Genomic DNA, 22374 nt, shown 5'->3' on the forward strand with positions numbered 1-22374 from the left:
TCCAGCCTTCTGCAGGCACTGTTGCCTGGGTGGGAGCAATAGCCAGAGTGGTACCTTGGGACCCCCCTCCAGGCTTCTGCAGGCACTGTTGCCTGGGTGGGAGCAATAGCCAGAGTGGTACCTTGGGACCCTCCTCCAGCCTTCTGCAGGCACTGTTGCCTGGGTGGGAGCAATAGCCAGAGTGGTACCTTGGGACCCTCCTCCAGCCTTCTGCAGGCACTGTTGTCTGGGTGGGAGCAATAGATTATTTGCCAATTTGGACAAGCAATCTTCAAAAACCTTGTGAATCTCCCAAAAGTATGGAGGGAACGGCACAGGCTTAAAAGTAAGAAGGCTACTCACTGTAGTGACCACGGTACTCCTAGTCCAGAGTCCCCTTTCCTTCATATGCCCGCCCATCTTTCCCTCTGAAATCGGATAAGCCCTCATTCAGGTACCAACCTCGGTGGATTAGAAAGGACTCAAGGGCACAGCTAAAGGCAGGGTATGGGCAGGCAAAGCTGTTGCCACGCATACTCCCAGTTTTGATTAAAAACAAAAAAAGAACAAGAATGTTTTGGTGCTGCAGGAAAGAATGTCCCAAATGTATGGAAGAAAGGGGGAACTCTGGACTAGGAGTAAAGAAGTTGCTATGGTAGGGAACATTTACATGGTATTTCAGAGTTCTCTTTCCATCCAGATCCATTTGAGGAATGTGGCATTCAGTCTTACTTTACGGGGAGGAAGGATAGCTCAGGGGCAACACCTTTGTCTTTTAAGCAAGACAACGCTGCGCAACACCGGTTGTAATTCCGATCCTTAGAAACCACTTGTGGGTATTAAGCGTTTTATAAATGAACAATTATACAATAATTACTTTAAAGACTACTTTTCTTATGGTGATTTATGCACAGTTGTCCCCACCTTTCCACACCAAGTGTTTGTGGAGAATCCAGAGCAGATCTGGCTGCCAGGCGATGGCATTGATCACACCCTGAGATGTATCAACATTAGTTTGCTCCCCAATTCTATCTTGCCGTCACTGTGTTCCAGAGTCGGCTAGCTCACAAGTTTCCCTGTTTCTGAACCCATCTCAGTTTAACTGTTCTATAGTTTTTTGTTTCCTGGCTTTGTTCTGCAGTTTTCACCTGTTCCCTGAGACTACCACTATGATAGTTTGTTATGTTTCTAGTTCTCCAGCATGGGGTCTGGCGTGGATTCACATGCTCAGGAATATTCCCCGTTGTCAGGCTGGGATACCTTGGTGAAAGAAAAAACAGTTTCATTTTTGCTGTAAAACTGCATTTCTCCTCTAAACCAATCACTGTTCTGAGTCATACTGCCCCCATCCAATGACAGTCCTCTCCCTAAGCCACACCTCTATCGGCCATCTTCAGATTTGTATTGAACGCTTAAGTGTTGGGAGTCCTCGAGTTGCTACTTGTATGTTTTTTCCAGTTTTAAATGTACCGGTCTATAAGTATCAGGCCACACGCATTCAGTTTCATTCTACCGAGAGATTGTGCTCTCAAAACAATGAGCACAGCGGTGGAGCCATGTGGTGAGGGATGGGAGCGCAAAGTTCTCTTCAGGGGGCAGAGAGGGTCACTACCATTTCACTACTTTTTGCGAGTATAAAACTGTTCATGGTGAGGCAGTAATGACTATTGCACATTCTCTATTGGCTGAATGCAGCAGTATTTATTTGGTTTGCAATAAAAATGAAAACTATTTCTTTAATCATGATGTTGCTGCTTTTCTATTCCTGCGCTGTTTGCTAATTGGTAAGTTGTATGCTTTGCTTAATATTAAAGGTGGAACATACAGATCTTCCTGTACATGATACCAATACACTACAAGACACACCTACTATATTTCACATCTCAAACATAAACATGTTATCATAAGGAAAGGAGCAATGCAAGGTTTGACAGCATGAAAGCTCAGTTCAAATTACATTTGAATTTTGCCAATGCTGTATTACATTCATCAAGGCAGAAATATTGATTTCAACCAATATTCAAAAAGAATTAACTAGAAACCAATGTAATATTCTTGTAACATGGCTGGGACCTACGAACAATGTAGAACAGGATATCTGGTGCAATAAAAAGGGTTAGATCTGGGATGGGGTGGGGAACTGAAATGTAGTCCAAGAACATAACACAATGCTATTAAAGCACCTGGTAGCAACACACTCCCACGTGGGAAAGCAGCACTGTGAAACGAAGCATATCCCTCCCACACATTGCAGCATTACATGTGGGGGTACAGAGGTAGACTTATCAAACAAGCCGTGTGGATGTTAGAGCCACATAATGATCCCTATAAGGGACCCCCTCATAAGCAGTCCCACAAAAATAATCTCAACTAGTTTGCTCTGCAAGAGTGAACGTAGATGATGGATCACCAATTGATTTAGCGAATGCAGCAGACCCAAGTGGTGCGGGTGCTATATCAAATGACTGCCATGCTAGCTGAAAAAGGGAGGCACTAGTGAGTCGCTGAATAATCCTTAAAGGGAGCGGTGTATCATACACAGTGCATGGCGCCTGACTTTCACAAGGACAAGCGCAGATCTACAAAGCGCCAACATCGGGCTGAGGGAGGGGCAGGTCGGCAGCGTATTAATAGATGTTGAATGCAAGTGTAGTCTCATCACAAAAAGAAAGGTGGAGAAGACTGCAGAGGACGAGGATAAGAAATAAACAGTAAAGACACGACCACTGGAAACAACAACGAAGAAGCAACAATGATGCAGAAACAGAGGACAGACCAAGGGATCAAGGAACTAAGAAAACGTCAACCTGTGACAAAAGGGCCGTGTACCATGAATTCACATCGTTTACTAATCAGCATGGAAGTATTGGCAGGTGCACTCTGCCCTTGAGTGACAGTGCCATGCTCCCGAGCCCATTGATTTCCAAGTCGGCTATCTCCACGGTCCTGGCTGTTGTGTATTTGCCGATGAGCATCTTCTGCCATTGTGTCGGTGACCCCCATATTATTCAATGAATGCACTGGCTGATTTCTGCAATCACTCTTTTGACTCTGGATCTTTCCCCTCCTCCCTTAAGCACTCCCTTCTGCTACCACTCTTGAAAAAATCTTCAGCAGACCCTTCCTGCCCTGCCAACTACCGCCCTATTTCCATCACCCCCTTGCTGGGGAAGGTGATGGAGAAATTGGCATTGCCCCCTCAACTCACACACTGAACTCGTTGATGATATCCACAACCATCGATCTGGATTCAGAGCATCCAGAGGCATGGAAACTGCTCTTCTGAACACCTGTGAGGAACTGCTTGCATCTCTGGACTCAACTCCCCTGTTGTCCGTATCCTTCTCGGCCTCTCTCTTCCTTTGACACAGTGAACCATTCCATCCTCGTACAAAGGCTCTACGATACTGTAGGGGAGGACTGGCCGCGAGGCCCTCCTCACCTGCAGCCTTCTCCCCAGGTGAGGACCATGACTCGGTGGGCGTCCCCTCATGCCACCCGGGCCCAGGTGGAGGAGGGCTCACCCGCCGACGACATTGCCCACACGTATCCGTTCCCTGCATATACCAAAAATCAGTTAGGCCTAGAAGCCATCTTGTCTAGCAAACATGGCGTGAGTTCAGCACACTGTAACGAGGCCCCCACCTTTGGAGGGCCTTTCATGCATCTCTGCCGCCGCAGTAGCCCTGGTAGATCCGCTGCGAGCGCGTTCCCATGAGAAAGTCGGGTATGAGCTAACCCGAGATGCTAACACTGTAACATTTTATCATTCACAATGTAATATTGCACTCCGCACGACCTGGTCCGCGAGGCCGGGGTGACGGGAAAAAAGCTGAAGCATCACTATCTGAAGAAAGTAGAAAATAATTCAAGTATTGGTATTAACGAACTACCTCTGTTTAAACAGATCCTGTAAACTGTGAATAAACCATAAAGATGTAACGTTACATGATACCACCCCAGGTCTGGACTAGTGCTGCTATAACCACAGAGAAAGATGTCGACCAAATGTATAGCCTTTATCTGTATAAGTGTTCTTACAATTTTATGTAGAAACCTGAACTCATATATGTTTTCTTAATCACCTAAAGCAGCGAGCATCAATTTCTGTAGGCCATAACCTAGAACTACCTCGTGTAACGTCTAATGTACATAAAATAATCACACCATGTAGTAAATATAATGTTAGGTAATGAAAAGGTACTCGGACCGACTGTATTAAAGAAATGTGTAACGAAATTGAAATATATATATGTGTGTTTAAATAACATCAAAATAAGGCGGAACATTATAAAAGTTCTGCATTCAAAAGTTAGCAACGCACGAGGAAAAAACCTTTGTGAATATATGCAAGGCCATTCTCCCTCCCACCCTACCAAGCCTGCCAGATAAAGAAGCTAAGGCATGTGCCGCGCTCCCTCACCTCCCCCAACCAAGCTGGAGCCGCTTCAGAGAGTCAGAGGCCCCGGTACCGCACCCAAGGCCACAGCCCGCCACCTGTGTTATTTACAGCACGGTAATAAACCCACGTTTGAATCCACTGATCTACCAGCACCCTCTCGTAAATTCCATAACCCCCCCCCCTAGACCACCCCAAGAATCATGACCCCGTGCAAAGACGACCCCATCACTGGGACAAGACACAGAGACCCATTTATGTAATAACTTCTAACGCGGCAGACAGACGTGTATCATTCGGCTCAGGCCCCAGAGCCCAGCCCCTCGACCTAAAATACCGGTCAATAGGACACAGGTAAATCTCACCCCAACCGACAACCACCGGACCTCTCACGAGGTGCATTCCTCATGTGTTGCGTTTATTTTATAAGATAAGCTGCTGAGCGATTTATTGATGAACTTAGATGTCGTTTCTTGAATAACTGCAGTGTGCATGGCCTAGGGCAAACGAGTCAGGAAAGGTATTCATCTTTGTCACAGGCTGCCCCAGCATACCAACACCGCTCGGATGACCTCAAGCTGGCCTGCCAGGCCCAACCCAACCCACGAGGCTGACCAGTGACGTCCTCACGCCAAGACCAACCACGCTGCAGCAACACCTATAGTTAGTCGACGCCACCCAATCCCAATTAACTTGTGCCCCCTATAGTGTGTAGGTTATGATGACGTTTTTTGTATTAGAAATACGCCTGTCTTTGCGATTGTCAGACAGAGCGCTCTCGGAGGTTGCAGAGTTCTTTGCATGCCCTATTCTTTGGATAAACTCCCACTTACGCTCACCCGCACTCTGTCTTGGTCTTATTCCCATTACGGGAGAGTCCCTTATTGTCTCTCATTGCGGGGAGGATCGTGCCGAAATTGGGGGCGCTTCCTTTCAGTGGTGACCCCGACGTGATATCTCCAAATTATTTTTCCTAACTCCTTTTTAACGACCCCCTTGTGGCACGAGAATCTCCGGTCGAGAAGGGATACGCACGGTGAGCCGGCTCCGGGAGGCTGCCCGCCAACGGCGACCGGCACAATAAGAAGTGCGCACTCAATGAGAAAGGGTACGGGATCCCGATTGGAAAAAAATCCCCTTTGAGTGCCGCTCGCCGGAGCCAGGGGCTGACCGTTGAGTTACCGGTGACACTGCCTGGACGGACCCAGTTTCGGAGACTATCGGTTCAAGACGGGCACGTGAGTACTGAGTGCGAGCGATCGTAAAGGGGAAGGGAGGGGAAATTGTGAACAGAAGAACGGGGACAGGTAGAGGAGAAGAATAACGGGGGTCTACTAAAGACGGGTCTTGAAACTTTCTTTATCTTTTCTTTGCATATGGCCATTAGGAGTAAGAAATAAGTGAAGTGGTAGAAGTGACGGAAACCTAGCTCCGAAAGGGGGTGGAAGGCGGCGCCGCATAGTGCTATCTAAACTAGTACTGGGAATATATGAAGAAGTAAGAAATAAGTTATTGGTGTCTGGCAAAGGGAGACACCGGGAATATTTTTTAGTGATTGCTACTCTCTCTATTTCTTTTTTCCATTCCACGGGGCAGGGGGAGAAAGCGAAAAGGGTATAAGATAAATATACTTGTAGAAGAACTATAAAATAGGGAGCACATTTTGAGAAGTGGGGACCAAGTAGTGGCACGTACAGACGTGAACACAGTAACCTTAGCAGGAAAAACAGGGACCGCTGGCCAGGGAGGAAAGGGAGGAAAAAAGACGAGGTGTGAGTGGGAAAGCATTGTGAAGGGTGCGCGCACCGTGTGAGTATTGGAGACGAACGGTTGACCGCGAGGTGGTGCCAGAGAGTGTTGACCATAACTAGTAATTGATCAGTTGCAAGTGAAATCACATGAGAGTGTATGGGAATGGGAAGGAGATGAGCTATGGTGAGTGAGAAAGGATTTGCGCAGTGAATAAAATTGGGTGATAATCTTTGAGACGTCCGCTCTTGTCTGTGCCATAAAGGTATACATACACATATCTACACCTAACTAAAAGTAAAGAAGGTGGACACGGCTGTGTTAGTGATTTAGAGTATGGGGGCAGAAACTCCCTTGTCACATATTTGTAAGAGCTTACCGGGATACGCTGAACGAATAAATAAATATCACGATCAATGGGTAACAGAATTGAAAGGGGAGGGTCTGCCCCAGATTTGGCCCGAGGGAGGGTCTTTTGACAAAAGCGTTCTTGATATGGTACGAGCATGCATTAGCCTCAAGTATAAGGGGAAACAATGGCAAAATAGGAAGGAGATATTAGACCTCTGGAGATTGTTTGAGGAAGTACCCCCACCCAAAGCTCCGGCACCAAATATTGATCTACCTTCCACCACAGATAATCCACTGATGATTCCAAGAGAGGAAAAGGAACAGCTAAGTACAGAACAACCTGCGGAGGTGATTAGTTTGTACCCGATATTACCTAAACCAGCCCCCGCAGCAGGATATAGCGACCCTACTTATGTGCCTCCCCCCACCACTGGTACACCACAAAGACCAACAGCCCCCCCGCCATACGAAAGCACCAGAGAGCGCGCCCAGGGAAGCACACAGAGGGTGGATATAGAGAAGCTAACGAGTGACTTAGAGTCGAGGCTTACTGTGGCAAGGGATGAACTCTCAAGAATAAAAGACATATGTGAGCGCACGGCGTGCGCCCCTACACAATCAGGACGCACGTCTAGAGCGTCGAGCGAAAGTAGACAAATTGAGGAAGGATGGAAAAAGGGGGAAATACTGTTCAGAATTGAAGAAGAGCCGACACGAATAATAGAGGTAGGAGCAGTAGAAGGGAGCATTGGTGATGTATCACGAGAGAGAGGGATCAGAGAGGACTTGTTATGTGATGTCAGAGGAGGGTTGGATGAGAGTGATAGGTTGAGTATGGCAGTGGGAGGGGAAAGCGAGGAGGTGGACGGTGCATGTTCGCTAGGGACTATAGACGACGAATGGATGGGACGACTAAGAAATAGGGTGGGGAAGATGGCGTCATTGGAGTCAGCAGCGACTAAGGAAAGGGAGGGTGCAACTGCAAAAGGGAAGTTACAACTTCCATTGATACACAGAGGGGGGGGGAGACCAAACTATATACCATGGGCTCAGATGGATAAGGCTAATTTAATGAAATTATTGCCCCAGCTGTCAGGAGGGGCGAGCAAGTGGATATATGCATTTGAGAAACATACCGCCGGCATACCGTTGGCAGTAGGCGATGTGAAAAGCCTACTAGTGACCGCAGTAGGAGATCAAGCGGACAGAGTATGGGCTAAGGCTGGTTTCCCGGCCGTGACGTTAGACTGTGACCGCCATGATGGGGCTTCCTTTAATACAGTACGAGCAAGGGTGTGGGACGCACTGCGGGAGACATTCCCAGATACCCCTGATTTACAGTCAGTAATGCAATGCACAATGAATGACGGGGAGGATGCTATGGATTACATTCTCCGGGTGCAGGAGATGTGGAGAGCGGAAACGGGCACGCCCTGGCACCAATCCACATCTCTATTTTATTTTATCATTAAGAGAGGGCTCCCAAAAGAGGTGCAGAAGGCACTCGATAAAATAGCGGGCGTTGAGGCAAAGGGGTGGCCAGAGATCCAAAGTATAATAGTGCACCATTGCAAAAGGATCAAAGAGAGAGAGAGGGAAGTAGCACAGAAAAGGTTGGCAGACGAGGCAAAGTTGGTACAATCAAAACTGGTGAAGGTTGCAGCAGCGGTAGCAGGGCTCCCACTCATGAGGGAGGGAGACGAAGGAGAGGAGGGGCAAATAGCAATACAAGGAAGAATAGCAGCAAATTGGGCAGGACAAGGACAACGACAGTGGACTGAGCAGGAGCAGAACGGAGGTCCAACGTGGCAAGAGTGGGCCCCAAGAGGGGGAAGAGGTGGGTACAGGGGCCGAAGAGGAGGACAAGGGTATGGAGGAATGGGAGGAAATGGGTGGCAGGGTCCCAGAGGTCCACAGGGGAGCTGCTGGAATTGTGGGAGATGGGGGCACTACTCAAGAGAGTGCAGGAGCAGACAAAACAACGGGTTCCAGGAGACAGAGCAGTACGGTCACCCCCACCCAGGAAGCCCCTACGGCCTCCCCATGGGACAATACCAGCAACCAGAAAATGTAGGACAAAGAAGTAACGCACAACTACACGGACATCAGTACAGAACACAAAACCACCCACAGAATAATGACAATATGCAATACACGCCAGGTAACACTTTCGCCACAGTAGCTAATGGAGCGCCTGCCCCCGCACCTTACAGCGGGGTGTCAGTAGTTTCGGGGAACATTTTTGATCAAGGGGGGGCAATGAGACACCCCGCATAGGACAGCCCACAGAGAGCACTTGCGTGTCCAGTACTATCTACGACCCACAATGCATCAGAGGAACCATTGATAGGAGCGCAGATAGGAGACAAGCAGTTCATATTCATGGTGGATTCGGGAGCGGAGAAATCATGCATTAGAGAAGGCCGGTTCCCGTTATCTAATAGAACGTTAGAGACGCAGGGGTTCTCTGGGGCTGTAATTGAAGTTCCTTACACAGAGGCATTGGATGTGACAGTGGGGGGTAAAACAGTGAAAGCACCCTTACTGTACTATGAACACTCTCCCATTAATTTGCTGGGGAGAGATCTCTTAAGCAAACTAAATATGACAATATCATTCACAGGGAGCGGTATCGTATGTTCAACGCCAGGCATATGCTCCCTCCGCATATTAGCAGTAATACACGGCCACACAATCATGCAAGAGATCAGAGGGTTACCAAGAAACGAGGAGATGTTTGTTGAGGGCATGAGAACATTGGCTCTCATAGTACCAGAACTAAAAAGAATGGATTGGAGGATTCCAGCCGAATTCCTATTCCGCCCCATAGCAAGCCCCGACACTGCTCCCGGGTCAGTGCTATCGTTGGATTTACACGCAGTACACGTGTCAGCAAACAGAATATGTGTGATTGGCGTTGACATGGAAGGATGTGAGTGGCGGACAGTACTGTGTACAAATGCAAATATCCCACTGAGGGAGCTCTCGGACGAGGAGCTATTTTCTGACACTGAGACAGATGGCGAAATAGTGATGGAACTAGCAATGCCGTGCGACATTGTAGTTACAGCCAGAAAAACTAAAGTTAAATTAATGGCAGTAGTAGGAGCACCACATACATTTTTTGATGATGACATGAGGTCAGTACCCACTAACCTATGGACAAATGGCCCCCACGATGTGGGGTTACTACATGGGGTTCAGCCTGTGGTAATAAAACTTAAACAGGGAGCAATCCTACCCCGGGTAAAACAATATCCATTGTCACGCGAAGCAGAAGAAGGGATCAGAGAGACAATAGATGCACTGCTAGCACAAGGAATAATAGTGCCCTCAAACTCCCCATGCAACACATGCATTTACCCGATTAAGAAGGCGAAGGGAGGTTCATGGAGGATGATACAAGATTTACGCCCACTCAATGATGTGATTCAGAAGGAGTTCCCTTTAGTCCCGAACCCGGCGACAATACTGTGCAACATTCCGAAAACGGCATCCCACTTCACAGTTGTTGACTTGAAAAATGCATTTTTCTCAATCCCCTTAGCAGAAGAGAGCAGGTACTTAACAGCGTTTACACTAGGGGGGAGGAGGTTCGAACACTGCAGACTACCACAAGGATATTGCGAGAGCCCAAGCATATTCAACAGGGTACTACATGAAGATCTGGGGAATTTGTCTGTAGAAAGCACAGTGATTCAGTACGTTGATGATTTATTGGTTTGTGCACAAACTGAGGAGGAGTGTAGAAAGGACTCAATAACACTCCTGACATTATTGGCCAATAAAGGGTACAAGGTGGACAAGGGGAAGTTACAATACTGTCTGACAGAGGTCCTATACTTGGGACAGCTGATATCAAAGGATGGCAAGCGGATCATACCAGACAGGGCACAGGCGATTAGAACAGTTGGGGAGCCCAAAACAGTAAAAGAGATGCAGAAATTTCTGGGTATGTGCAACTATTGCCGAGCATGGATATTGGATTATGCAGCGTACACAAGGCCCTTGTTACAGGCACTAAAAGAAGCACAGCAGGAAAACAAACGCATAGAATGGACAGAAGAGATGAACACAGCATTTAACTCACTAAAAGAGCTGATATCAAGCGCTCCAGTACTGGCAAATCCAGATTATGGGCGCGAATTCTTCTTATTTTCACACTGCAAAGGAACACTGATGACAGCAGTACTGACACAAAAGACATCGTTAGGGCACAAACCACTGGCTTACTATAGTGGCACCCTGGACGCAGTAATGCAAGGTCATTTCGCGTGCGAGCAATCCCTAGCTGCAGCCGCGTTCGCTATTGAAAAAAGTGCCACGATAGTGATGGGCTGTCCTGTGACACTGTTTGTGGAACACTCACTCTTTGCAATATTAGAGCGATCAAAGAGCACATTGACGACACAGCGCGCCACAGCATATGAAATAATACTGTCCAGCGCAAACATCCACATAGTAAGATGTAAAACAGTGAACCCGGCCACATTCATCACAGAGGCGTGCACCGTAGAGGACATGCAGAACCACAACTGCGCTACGTACACAGGTGACGAAAGTCAGGATCAAGTGATTTTTGAGAATGCCCTGAACGAGGGAGAGGTGTATTTCGTGGACGGGTCAGCATCAATAGACATGGAGACAGGAGAGAAACATGTGGGTATGGCAGTTGTACGATTAGAGGAAGATGAATACGAGACACTAGTGCAACACCGCCTCCCATCACACTATTCAGCCCAAGCAGCAGAACTAATAGCGCTAATAGAAGCATTGCATGCCGCCAAGGGGTGCGCAGTGACAATATATACAGACTCAGCATACATGACAACAACGGTACACGGCGGGTTGGCACGGTGGGGGCGGAGAGGGTTTCGACGAGCAGATGGAACACCGGTTCAGCATGCAGAATTATTGAAAGAACTGATTGAGGCCCTGCAAGACCCCACGGCAGTGGCCATTGTAAAATGCCAAGCCCACACCACAAATACAGATTTTATATCTTTGGGGAACGCGGCAGCAGACGCCGCTGCCAAAGAAGCTTCGTATTTACAGAAAGGTGAAGTAGGAGAGTACATGTTGCACCACACAGCAAGCCAAGAGGTCCCCACAGGATACAACATGATGCCCACACAGGAAATAATAGAGCTGCAAGAGGGAGCTAGTGCAGAAGAAAAATTGCTGTGGACTAAGAGGGGATGCAGCAAATCGCCGACTGATTTATTGTGGCGACAAAATAGTTCAGGAAAAGTGGTAATGCCAGTTACATTGTTAGAAATAGCATTTCAACAACTACACTTTCCCGCACACAACGCAAAGCAACACATAATGGCAGACATACAAGAAGATTGGTTTGCACCTTGCCTCCATGAACACATCACAAGGCTGGCTTTAGAATGCACGACATGTCAGATTTACAACTCAGGTATGACATTGCGCACACTAAGAGGAACGATACCCAAACCAAATGGCCCATTCAGAGAGCTCCACATTGATTATGTAGACATGGGAGAAAGATGTAACGGGGCTCGCTACATGATTGTGGTTGTATGTCCATTTTCGAGGTGGGTGGAGGCAGGCCCCTGTGCGCGCCCTGATGCGAAGGGCGCCGCGAAGTTCCTAGTGCGGGAAGTATTCCCGCGCTGGGGGATTTGCGAAGTTATTCGCTCAGACAACGGCACGCATTTTGTTAATGAACTATTCAAGGAAGTGACTACGCTATTGGGAATAAAGCACAAATTATGTTCGATTTATCATCCTCAAAGTAATGGCGTAGTGGAAAAGATGAACGGTCTGTTAAAAAGCAGATTGTCAAAACTGTGTTTTTCCCTTAAAAAGACCTGGATGTACTGCCTGCCTTTGGCCCTGTTTGAGTTACGAAATCAGCCAAGTAAAGACCACCATTTGTCCCCGCATGAGATCGTCACGGGAAGGAGAATGCACACAGCGCATTCGCCTCTCCGTGAACGTTCTGATGCACACAGAAGTGCAGCGATATTGGGAGAGGAGTTCACAGAGTACTTGAAAAAACTGACACGGGCAGCGCGCGTAATTGCGAAGCAACTAGCCCCCCCCTCTACAAGAGAGGAGGAGAACACAACAGAAAGAGAGAGAGTGCCTGAAAAACCATTACAACTAATGCCTGGTGACCTTATATATGTCAGAAGTTTTGTGCGAAGGTGGAATGCGCCACGTTTCCATGGCCCTTATGAGGTAGTGTTTTGCACACCCACAGCAGTAAAGGTGAAGGGCCTACGATACTGGGTGCATTTGACAGACGTACGCAGAGCCTATAGCGCCGTGGAAGGTGAGGTACAGGACGAGGCACAGGCAACTGCGGACAATGAAGTTGTGCAGAATGAATGATGGGAATTTTGTGTGCATTAAGTGATGAACATTGAACGCGACTGGCGCACGACAAGTGTACTAAATCAATATGTGTATATATATATATATATATATATAATTTTTTACAACTTTTGAAGGTTTTTGTGGGTTTTTTTTGGTTTTGGAGAAGTTTTTTTTTTCTTCTCGACTTTCCTTTCTATATATGAAATAATGTACGGATAGTAATGATTGTAAAGTTACCTTGTCTGTGGACACACCCCCTCCCTCACCCACTCCCATAATTTGTCGAAACAATGTCACAACGTTAGAAATGTTTACATGCTTGTACTTAATGCACTTTTATGTTTCAAACAGGATTTACTATGGCATCGAATGGGCAGCCTGCAACTAATAGATTTGTTAGATTTAGAGAAATGTTAGTAGATAGGTTGACATATTCATACGAATGTGGTTTATCAATGTGTGTTATTGTGTTCTTCATCTCAATATTTTGCCTGGTGATATATTGGGTCATAGCGTTCATCTCTATCGAAATGAACGAGGGGGGAGGGGGGAGTAACACCACCCTTGCCCCTGGCACGAATTCAATTACAAGTATGAATATTAAAGAAGGTGATTTTTTGGTCTGGGATGGATCACACCTTGTATGGGGTTACTATACTGCACCACCCACTGCTGCCCCGTCACAATCAAGAGATAAAGATATGGAAAATGACACAATGTCCCTACCTGAAATATACAACAGCCCCACTACCCTTCCCGCCCCGATACAAAACAGCTATTTGTTGTTTATTGAGGAAAATGGAAAAGTAATTACGATGACAGAACACAAGTTCCTATATGAGGAATTGGAAAAGGGGGGTGGGAATGAGAAAGGGGGGCCTATTCTTTCACCTACCGAAACTAAAAGGTATAGGAGGAGGGAGAGAAGTAGGCGAAGAAGAGAGACAAGCAGGAGGGGGTATGATGAGTATTATGGGTTAGGATTAGACAAGATGGAAGACCCACGACACCCCCACCAAGCAAATAAATGGTATGCAGATATGAGTACAACAGCTAAACAGACAACCAATGAAAGCTGCTATGTCTGTTCGCTCATCCCCCATGCATCAGGTACACCCAAAGTGTTGTTGCCAAGAGAATTGCCCATTGTGGATGCCCAATGTCTCCTTCATCTCACACTGTGTAGAATAAAGAACACCTTCCAAGCACACGATGTCTCTTTCAAAATGATACAGGACAACAAAACGTGCCATTCAAAAGCGTCTGGAGTGGTCTGTCTTAAAGAACCTTTCTTTGCAATACAAGGGACGCTGTTTTCCGAAAACAAATGGAAAGATGAAGAAGTACTGTGCAAAGCGGAAGCACTGAGAGGTGTCCAACCAGACAAGCTGCGGTGGATGGAAAAAACGTGCTTACCAATATGGAAAGAACACATCTCTAAACTAACATGGGTAACAGCAATGGAGAAACCCTTCAAGCTACAAAGTGAAATACAAAACGAACTATGTTTCAAGGGAGAAGGAAAAGTGGCAATGGGAACGAATAAAAACTGTAACAAAACTCTCACCATCCCAGACATGAAAAAAGGAACAGCAGCACTAATGGACACATACTGGGTATGCGGGAATCAGGCTTACTTGCACCTTCCCCAGGCATGGAGTGGCAGCTGCTCAATGGCCACTTTGCATTCGGCCCTAATGGTGATTCCAGAAAGTCACGTCGACGAAAATAAAAGGACGCAAGGAAACGTGAACAAGGATGCAACGTCTCCCACTGCAGAAGCGCACCTCTATGTCCTGTCCTCCGGAGGGAAAGAAGAGGAGCTATCACGGAACAAGCGAGCATCGAACTACATATCACAAGCATCATCCGATTTATTGGCACAGATCCCAGACAGGTATCGCCTGTTCAGCTCCGTGGAAACATTTTTTGCCTCACTAGTTTCAAGTGTCCAAGCAAGAGCAAATGCAAAATGGCTCCAGATCACACGGTGGGAACTGATTCAGCTGGCCAATGACACTGAAGAAGGGTTCAACATAATAAAGGTGGAACTACGAGCTCTGCGACTAATGACCATGCAGAACAGGTATGTTCTGGACCTGCTAACAGCGATCGATGGAGGTGTTTGCCGAAAAATAGGAAGTGCGTGCTGCACGTTCGTACCTTCTGAAGACGCAGAAAATGGGTCCCTGTCCCACGTCATTGAAGCAGTACATAACCTGGGAGAGAAGATGAAGCTGGAAGGTGGGGCTAAAGATAGCTCATGGTTCGACAATATCTTCTCCTGGGTTCCCTCATGGCTTGGAATGGCGATGAAGTTCTTGATACCAGTTGTGGTGGTCCTCCTCGTGGTGTTCTGCCTGTGCCAGGTGGGCCTCCGATGTTGTGCTAACGCAGTCCCTAACGGTGCAATGATGATGGTGACAATGGGCAACTCTGGTGGTACAGTTAAGGCGACACAAGAAGTACATGTACAGACAGGAACAGATAACACTCCCAGATACCAGTTAGTGCCTATGTGCCGTGATAAGTACATAGTAGATAAACTATGGCACACCACTATCAAAGAACCCCGAGATGTAGAACTGGAGTGGTATGAGGAGGTCTGGGTAGACTTGGAAGAAACTGGTGACTGTATATATTTAACATGTACACCAGACGAGTATGCTAGAAGAGGTGAGAGCTTGAGGGGGGTATGTAGAGCCTGGATGCCTAGAAAAGGAACACCTGCATGGGATGACGCAGTGATAGAGGAACAAGAATGTAGAAGATTAGAAGAGCTAAAGAATTCGTTACTTTAGTAACGAAAGGGGGGAAATGTAGGGGAGGACTGGCCGCGAGGCCCTCCTCACCTGCAGCCTTCTCCCCAGGTGAGGACCATGACTCGGTGGGCGTCCCCTCATGCCACCCGGGCCCAGGTGGAGGAGGGCTCACCCGCCGACGACATTGCCCACACGTATCCGTTCCCTGCATATACCAAAAATCAGTTAGGCCTAGAAGCCATCTTGTCTAGCAAACATGGCGTGAGTTCAGCACACTGTAACGAGGCCCCCACCTTTGGAGGGCCTTTCATGCATCTCTGCCGCCGCAGTAGCCCTGGTAGATCCGCTGCGAGCGCGTTCCCATGAGAAAGTCGGGTATGAGCTAACCCGAGATGCTAACACTGTAACATTTTATCATTCACAATGTAATATTGCACTCCGCACGACCTGGTCCGCGAGGCCGGGGTGACGGGAAAAAAGCTGAAGCATCACTATCTGAAGAAAGTAGAAAATAATTCAAGTATTGGTATTAACGAACTACCTCTGTTTAAACAGATCCTGTAAACTGTGAATAAACCATAAAGATGTAACGTTACATGATACCACCCCAGGTCTGGACTAGTGCTGCTATAACCACAGAGAAAGATGTCGACCAAATGTATAGCCTTTATCTGTATAAGTGTTCTTACAATTTTATGTAGAAACCTGAACTCATATATGTTTTCTTAATCACCTAAAGCAGCGAGCATCAATTTCTGTAGGCCATAACCTAGAACTACCTCGTGTAACGTCTAATGTACATAAAATAATCACACCATGTAGTAAATATAATGTTAGGTAATGAAAAGGTACTCGGACCGACTGTATTAAAGAAATGTGTAACGAAATTGAAATATATATATGTGTGTTTAAATAACATCAAAATAAGGCGGAACATTATAAAAGTTCTGCATTCAAAAGTTAGCAACGCACGAGGAAAAAACCTTTGTGAATATATGCAAGGCCATTCTCCCTCCCACCCTACCAAGCCTGCCAGATAAAGAAGCTAAGGCATGTGCCGCGCTCCCTCACCTCCCCCAACCAAGCTGGAGCCGCTTCAGAGAGTCAGAGGCCCCGGTACCGCACCCAAGGCCACAGCCCGCCACCTGTGTTATTTACAGCACGGTAATAAACCCACGTTTGAATCCACTGATCTACCAGCACCCTCTCGTAAATTCCATAACCCCCCCCCCTAGACCACCCCAAGAATCATGACCCCGTGCAAAGACGACCCCATCACTGGGACAAGACACAGAGACCCATTTATGTAATAACTTCTAACGCGGCAGACAGACGTGTATCATTCGGCTCAGGCCCCAGAGCCCAGCCCCTCGACCTAAAATACCGGTCAATAGGACACAGGTAAATCTCACCCCAACCGACAACCACCGGACCTCTCACGAGGTGCATTCCTCATGTGTTGCGTTTATTTTATAAGATAAGCTGCTGAGCGATTTATTGATGAACTTAGATGTCGTTTCTTGAATAACTGCAGTGTGCATGGCCTAGGGCAAACGAGTCAGGAAAGGTATTCATCTTTGTCACAGGCTGCCCCAGCATACCAACACCGCTCGGATGACCTCAAGCTGGCCTGCCAGGCCCAACCCAACCCACGAGGCTGACCAGTGACGTCCTCACGCCAAGACCAACCACGCTGCAGCAACACCTATAGTTAGTCGACGCCACCCAATCCCAATTAACTTGTGCCCCCTATAGTGTGTAGGTTATGATGACGTTTTTTGTATTAGAAATACGCCTGTCTTTGCGATTGTCAGACAGAGCGCTCTCGGAGGTTGCAGAGTTCTTTGCATGCCCTATTCTTTGGATAAACTCCCACTTACGCTCACCCGCACTCTGTCTTGGTCTTATTCCCATTACGGGAGAGTCCCTTATTGTCTCTCATTGCGGGGAGGATCGTGCCGAAATTGGGGGCGCTTCCTTTCAATACCCTTGGTATCCCTGGAACGGGCACTGGACAGGCTATCAGTCTTTACTGACCGATTTTTCCAAGTCACCTTCTCCTCTCCAACTTCCTTCTCCACCTGTGGTGTCCCCCAGGGTTCTATCTTCTCCCTTTTGGCTCTTTAACATCTTCCTTTCTCTGCTTGCACACCTCATCTCCTCCAACTTTCCATATTTTGCAGACGACGCACAGATGTTATTTAAACTTCCTGCTGTCCCTCTTGCACCCTCCATCATCCAGACTACCTATCTGCCATCCAGTCCTGGTGCACCTCCAATGATCTCTGACTCAATGCCTGTAAAACTGAGATCCTTCCCATCGGGACCCCTGCTCCTTTCTTCTACCCTTCACTCTGGCCTTTGTCCTTGGACTCTCCCCCTGCTCCTTCTTCTGAAGCCAGACACCTTTGAGTCCTCTTCGACTCCTCGCTCTCATTCCTCGCTCACACTCGGGACATTGCTAAGAAGTCCCACTTTCAGCTCTTCCTTCTCAAAGGAATTCTCCCTTTTCTCACTTTATCCTAGAGGTTCAATGTTACCCAAGCCCTGGTTCGGTCTAGGCTTGACTATTGCCATAGCCTCTTCCTGAATCTACCTTCTTCCACTCTGTGACCCCCTCCAGCTAACCCAGAATAGGGCAGCAAGACTGATCCTTGGCCTTGAGCCCAGGAAACTAATCTCTCCTCCCCTCAGAAGTCTTCATTGGATCCCGGTTCCTGCACGGATTAAATTCAAATCCCCCTGCATCATCCACAAGGCTGTCTGGGCCCAAGGACCACACTATATTCAATGTTATCTTACTAAATACTCTCCCTCTAGACCACTTTGTTGCTCTGGCACAAACTCTGTGTATAAAGCGTTTTGCTAAACAGAGGGTAGGTGGTCGATTTCCTCAGCTGGCTCCCTTCTATAGAACAGCCTCCCACTACCTCTGCACCTTGAGCAGGACATTCAATTCCAGAAGCTCCTTAAGACCTTCCTCTTCACCACCTCCTTCCCTTCTTCTCTTCTCTGCGAATCACACCGTTGCTGTTATTTGTGTCCGGTGCCCTTATGCATCCTCGGCCCCCTGACCTCCCACAACCAATCAGCCCAACTCCTGTCTTCCCTCAGCACTTGCCCTGGCACACTCTCTGCCCTGGAGGATTGCACTTGCTCCTACCGTGGTCCTTGGCCATGTAGCACTCAACAGCCAAGCACTTCTTCTGTAGCTCATCCATGAGCCCGGACCCCATCAGCACTTAATCCCTCTGGCCTTTTCCTTGATGCACTTACATGTTCTGAATCTTCACAAGGCCTAGTAGGTTCAGCCTTTCCTCCTTTTCCCTCCACTGCTCTTATTAATTATTGTGTTACGTATTTCACTCCCTTGTCATGCCCCCCACCCTCCCATACCTCCCCTGTTGCTCTCCCTGTGGGTGGGTGTGCCGAACATGAAAACCATAAATAAATAAATAAAACACTGAGCTGAGCGAGATGAGTAATTGGAGGCTCGGTCCTCAATGTCTTGACTCTCACTGTGACGGTGTGCTGACTGACTGTGAGTGTGTGTCTAGTGTGAGAGGAGATGAGGGACAACAGCAGAGAGGGGAGATGTCAGTTGCATAGGTAGCTGATGCCGTTAGGATGAATCCAGTGGCAATGAAGAGTTCAGAATATCCCACTGTCTTAGTGTGGGCGGGAGACGGACACACACACACACACGCGCCTGCACATGGACGGGCAGTGGACACTGAACACACACTCCACTAGGATTGACTTTGCTTCCAGTGACTCACTCTCATTCACCTTTTATGCAACAAAGACTGATTCTGGAGTCTGCACTTTGTCGCTCACACACAGTGGGTCAGGAGGACAGGACTAGTGTGCCAGGCCTGCCCTGGGAGTGATATTTTAATTTGTCAGGTCACACCGGATGATGCGGTCTGATGACTGGCAAGTCTGTATGACACAAAAAACAATCGCTGTGAAAAAATTGGTGCTCTTCACTTTAGACATTTGTTAACTTAGTGAGAAACCTTTTTTTTGGTCGGGGCAAATATACCTATTTCTGCCCCGAGCAGCAGCATATTTATGCATAGTTCAAGAAAATAAATGCCACAACAGCCATAACGTTTTTGGTAAATGATTATTAATGTTTGCACACTAAAGAAAATATATACACAAATGAAAGTTTTAATGTGCCAGACATAAAATGTAAATGCAATAGAGGAGGTACAGAACCTCGTTGTGCAATCCTATTGTTTGCGAAAAAAGTAGTAAAAAACAGATTTAGAAAAAGTAGTAGTACCAGTTCACAGAAACCCAGTGCTGGAGGGAAAGAAGAGTAAAAGTGAGAGAATTTCAAAAAGCAAGCATCCCTGAGTTGAGTCAGGTCGAAGAGAGAGGGTAAATGGAAAAATATTTGTTTAAAAAAAAAAAAATATGGAAAGCTTGGTTTCAAAATAAAGTCTAGGCCAAGTTTCCTTACAACAAAGGGTTGAATGAAAAAAGAGAAAATAAAGTAAATTTTTATAAGAGAAAAATTAATCAGCAATAGCAATAACAACTCTGGGTATTGGATTCATACGCCAGAAACTTCTCTGTGTATACTTCAAATCTAATGTGTACACACATAGCCCGTGTTTCGAATTTCAGGTTTGCTCAATTTTTACAAGTCTGAATACTGAATACACGTTTATAAATAATTAAACAAATTGATCAGTTTTGTATTTCTTGCGAACGGTATTGATTTGGTGTATTCTGCTCGTAAAGGAATGTCCATGATTTTAAGAGATTGACTCCCTAAATTCCATCAGGAAAACCCCCATTGGGTCTGCCAACGCCTAAAAAGGGAATGCTCTCAAGGGAGAAAAAAGAAACTCGGCTTCCAGACAGTCTGTTACTTCCCATAGAAGGTGAGATACTTCATCTGTCCAACCACTGGAAGCGGAATCCCCTTAATATTGGTCACGTTTCGGTGATCCTAAACTGCCACCTTCATCAGGGCGGAATCATAGTACCCTGTTGCAAAAGGGGGACAAAAAGGAGCAAAGGAGGAGAATTGATTGGAATTCTAGTCAAAGAAAACCCAGATTAAGGCTGGGTGGCAAGTGGCGGCTTGAAAAGTCTGTTTGGATCAAGTCTGCTGAAGAGCTAGCATTGACAAGTTTTGTGTGTAGCACAAGGGTGCTGGAGCCCCCACTCTGGTGGGAGAAGAGAAAAAAAAAGGGGAAAACTTTCTATTCTCACCTAGTGGGGTAGTGGAGCAGTCTCCGAGGCCGTGAGACTGAGCCTGCACGCTAGCCCCCGTTGTCCAGACGGTCTGGCGGCGTGGTAGCTTAGACACCTGGTATGCCTGGTGAATTATGTTGCTTGGCTTTGTCTGGGGATGTGGGGTCATCTGCGTGGCGATTGTCTAGGCGGAAGAGGAGCGGATAGTATCTCGACTGGCAAGTCTGTCTCTGACTCTTCTGACAGTCTCCCTGGCCAGCCCTCCTGAGTCCTCTCATGTCTTAAATGGTACGTACTAGTGGTGGGCTGCTGCTGGTGGTATCTTGGTTGCTTCTGGGCTGGCTTCTTCGACAACAGCAGCTCTGCTGCTCTTTGCACGGAGGCAGTCTCAGAATAAACTGAGGTGTGACTTCCGGTCTTCCGCTGCACGTGCATGCACACTGCATAGTGAGCACCGCACAACCCAGACTTCAATTCTCTATCTTGGGGAAAAATACCAATTTGCTACATAATAGCAGCAAATCTAATAACATTGGTGTGAACTGTAGATTTCACCAGTCACCTTCTCCCTGCTTGCCCTTCCAAAGGGTGCTCCGCAGAGTCTTGGCCCATTCGCCCAGGTCCAGGGGACACTGAAACTGAGGCGCGATTATTAGCACTTATGTGATCAATTCTGGAATCCTTGTTGCTTTGCATCAATGCAAGCACGACATCAAGAGCAAGACAGCCAGTCAGAGCAAGCCAGCAACCAGTGCTGCTGTTAGCAACGCACACGTCTTCATAAAAGTGTCTTTCTATGCTCTCTATGCTTAGTGTTGCTTTTAAAACCGAATTGACTCGACATTATTTGCTACCAGGTGCACAGACATATATTGGATATTGTTCATAAGTCTGATACTTGCAGATACAGCGCTTTCGCGCGCAATATGCATGCTATTTAGAAGCAGTAAGCATAACAGCCCTTTAAGAAACGTTCACACTGTCCTGGGCTATAACATTGTTTTCAGCACCCACTGCTAAATGTCTATATGTACTTTGTATGGCTTATGCTTGTTGCAATGGAAATGATTTTGAAACACTTTACATTTTTAAATACTGGAATGTCTTCAAGGCCAGCGCTTGGCCAGCGCAGCACTCAGCAAGGTTGAGTGTGCCACTGTGCTCGCCCGGCTCGCAAGCGTCTCCGCAGAAGCACCAGGCAAGAGAGACTGTGTGTGCGCACGTGCGTGGCCGTGCGGCCAGCAGCGTAATAGCACAGCCCAGCAGGCGCCAAGGCGGGGTGCACCAGGCACCCCAACTCCTCTCCTCCCGGCTCCGCCACTGACTAAGATTTCTAAATACTTCTATAAATTGTTTGATCTCAGAAACACAATTTTACTTAAGTGTTAACATTACTGCTTCTCTCCCACTGTATTCATATTCACGGGGAAACATTTCATACTGCTGTTCAGAATACGAATTTTTCTCCAGAATCCAAGTAGGTCATTATTGAAAGTTACTTGACCAAATAACATTTAAAGTACCTGGAGATTTTGACTTCTCTATGCAGGTGCGATAAAGTACATTTGT

At 47.0% G+C, this 22374-nt stretch overlaps 1 protein-coding gene across 7 annotated transcripts in view; it reads left to right on the top strand.

Annotated features, from left to right (window-relative positions):
• Positions 1-22374, top strand: part of TBC1D5 (TBC1 domain family member 5) — a 2783701-nt gene that overhangs the window by 275406 nt on the left and 2485921 nt on the right. The window lies entirely within an intron of this gene.

Source organism: Ambystoma mexicanum, chromosome 2q (genome assembly GCF_040938575.1).
Source record: "Ambystoma mexicanum isolate Mex_15411 chromosome 2q, UKY_AmexF1_1, whole genome shotgun sequence".
Classification (NCBI taxonomy): Eukaryota; Metazoa; Chordata; class Amphibia; order Caudata; family Ambystomatidae; genus Ambystoma; species Ambystoma mexicanum.